The sequence below is a fragment of the Globicephala melas genome, chromosome 7 (assembly GCF_963455315.2).
Source record: "Globicephala melas chromosome 7, mGloMel1.2, whole genome shotgun sequence".
Taxonomy (NCBI): Eukaryota; Metazoa; Chordata; class Mammalia; order Artiodactyla; family Delphinidae; genus Globicephala; species Globicephala melas.
Genome location: NC_083320.1, coordinates 40,071,707 through 40,075,041, shown reverse-complemented (window position 1 = coordinate 40,075,041; position 3,335 = coordinate 40,071,707). Strand labels below are relative to the sequence as shown.

Here is a 3,335-nt window from a genome sequence, read left to right as displayed (position 1 = left end):
TTCATCCAGTATACAGTGATCTGTTTCTTAATCTGTGCACATCATTGGCCTCTGGCTAAGCCATAGATGACCTCCTTTTGATGGGTCATTGACTCAAACCTAAACAACTATAGTCAGGATAGTGAGTTCAATTTATGGCTTAGGAATGAAGACAGCCTGAAGAAGCTTTTCTTAAAAGGAGGTAGTATCAAAAGGCATTAAGGAACTCAGTTTCTGCTGTATGACAAAAATGAGGACTGAGACAACCACAGGTATGAAAACTCTGGTAACTAATGTATTATGAGTCTAAATTTCCTCATCTGTTAAATGCGGATTCATCAAAATATTTTCTGAATCTCTACTGTGTACTAGGTACTCTTCTGGGCACTCGAAAAATAATTTTGTTCTCCAGTGAAAAATAGAGCCCTCATGGAACTTATATTCTGGTGTGGGAAATTATGGATGAAATAAATAAACAACACAGGAGGTTCAAAAGTGATTAAATGCTATGGGGAAAAATGACATATACATAGAGAGAGAACAGGATAAGTAGGATTAGGGGTGCTTAGTGGGGGTGTTGCAAAGATTAATAGGATGATCATTTCAGTGAGAACGTGTACAGTTGAGCAAAGACTTTTGAAGGAAGTAAGGTATTGTGATTTTTTAAAATATTGATTATTTCAAAAGTTAATGATGATTTTGGAAAGATGCTTCTACTGCACTGGTATTCTAAACATCAAACAATCTAGATTACTACTTATTCTATGAATACCCTTAGAGGATACAGCCTCCATTCATTCACACATTCTTTTCTCTCTACTATGAGTAATTCCTACCCAGCAATGGTAAAGTATCAAAAATATTATTTTCTTGACTAGGTCCACATCAAGTGCTATCTGCTTTCATGAAGTCTTTCCTGACACCCAATGTACAAATCTCTTTTTAAATTATTGACCCATCTGTCTAATCATTATTTCCACCTACAACATTGATGAAATTCTTGCTATGTGCCTAGTGAGTGTTACTTCTCGGAGTCACAAACATGAGTAAAAAGAATACTTAAGCTCAAGTAATCTAAAGTCTAGTTACTATCTCCTTTCACGCTGTCTTACAGTATTTCCAATATTTCATTTCACACTTTCATTATTTGTGTTATTCATATTTAGTTGTTAGATCATGGGCTTTCATGAGACCAACCTGAACTTGCGTCCTGGTTCCCAACTTTTTCTTTAGTTCAAGTGCAAAGTTTTTATTATTGTTTTTAATTTTAAAAGTAAAATCCATAACTTCCTTAATCTCCTAAGAAAGCATTACAGTAATATATAAACTTTAAAATGATATATAAAAAAGAGAAGGTTATGTATTTTCTCATTTGTGAATATTGATGTAAAAAACTTTACAAATACTAGTAAATCAGTTCAAATTACAATAATAATTAATTAATTCCTAGGGCATATTACCCCAAGGACATGTGGATTATTGAGTTTTAAGGTATCATCTAATGTACTGCATTACACTAATGAATTAAAGAAACAAAAACAACTTGTAATTTTATTGGTAGATGAAGGAAAATACTTGATAAACAAACGGTTAACATATATTAACGGGGAAGAAGAGGAGAAGGGCGCAGGGGTGGGAGTTGTTGATGAAGCTACCACAGCAAAAGTTCTCCCCCCTCTCCCCTTCCCCTCCTCTTAAGGCCCCTAGAAAGGTTGAAGCTGCCACCGCCTGCAGTTGGTGACCTCGGCACCCACCAGCAGATAGAGGGAGGAATCAACAGCTTGGAAATTCGGCCAAGTGATCTGGCAGGATGGGCATTTGCCTGACCTATTTTGTAGAAGAACTGGATGGCATATGTGACTGAGGTGGTATTGAGGGCCTCTGAAGCCTATGAAAGGTAGAAACTCAACCATGATTTCTTTTTCAACTCTACAGCATTCCCTTCCTTGAAGTCTTCATTTTTACATTAGTCTCAGGCAGTTATACTTAAGCATGAACGTTGACGACAAACTGGAAGGATTATTTAAATGTGGCAGCATAGTTGAAATGCAGTCTTCCAGGGCAATGATTGTAATGGGTGGAGTGTCTGGCCAGTCTACCATGTCTGGAGAGCTGCAGGAGTCAGTGTTTCAAGATTGGAGTATGCCTCACCAGGAGATGCTTGCTGCAGATGAAGTGTTAACAAGAAAGTGAAATGAGACAACAGGATATGATATCACATGATGAACTCATGGTCCATGAGAAGACAGTGAAAAATGATGAAGAGCAGATCGAAACACATGAAAGACTTCCTCAAGGTCTACAGTGTGCACTTAATGTCCCTATAAGTGTAAAGCAGGAAATTACTTTTACTGATGTATCTGAGCAACTGATGAGAGACAAAAAACAAATCAGAGAGCCAGGACTTACAGAAAAAGAAGAAATGGAAACAATGTTCTCCTGCAAAAATCCTTACAATAAATGAAGATGGATCACTTGGTTGGAAACCCCCTAAATCTCATGTTTGTGAGCACTGCAATGCTGCCTTTAGAATCAACTATCACTTACAGAGATATGTCTTCATTCATACAGGTGAAAAACCATTTCAATGTGATGAATGTGGGATGAGATTCATTCAAAAATATTATATGGAAAGGCATGAGAGAACTCATAGTGGAGAAAAACCTTACCAGTGTGAATACTGTTTACAGGTGATGAGACAAACCATGCTTCTGCCACATCAACACAGGACTTTTTGGATCAAGTGACTTCTCAGAAGAAAGCTGAGGCTCAGCCTGTCCACCAAGCTTACCAAATGAGCTCTTTTCCGTGCTCCATATCATGGATCCAGAGCTGGAATGCTCCTCAGTTTAGCACTGCCAATGGACAGGTGAACCTTCGGGGACCAGGGACAAGTGCTGAACTTCCAGAATATTCCTTGGTAAATGTAAATGATAATAGAGCTTGGATGACATCCTCACCTGATGCCACAACTGGCCAGACTTTTGGCTTAAAAAAATGTGTAAATAATACTGGCACTTCAGAACATATTAATCAAGAGTGCGGTTACTCTGTAAAATGGAGTGCTATATGGATTTAAGAGCAATGTGTTAAAACAAGGTAAGCTGATATGAATAGCAAGATAATCCAATAACTGCATTTTGTTTGGTTAGTCAGCATTCTTTGAACTGCCTTACATGTTGTCACCTTTATAGAAGCAATGCATTATTTGTTTTAGATCAGAAACTTGTTATTCCACCTACACCAAACTTAAAAGGAAAAAAAAAAGACTTTCGCACAATTGTTTCCTAACTGATAACACTGTACATTCTTAGGAGATTAGTAATTGTGTGAAATTTACTCATACTGTTGCTAAG

At 37.3% G+C, this 3,335-nt stretch overlaps 1 pseudogene; it reads left to right on the top strand.

The window, feature by feature from the left end:
- Nucleotides 1–1,971: 1,971 nt before the first annotated feature.
- Nucleotides 1,972–3,058, top strand: LOC115852872 (zinc finger protein 148 pseudogene; annotated as a pseudogene).
- The last annotated feature ends 277 nt before the right edge of the window (nucleotides 3,059–3,335 follow it).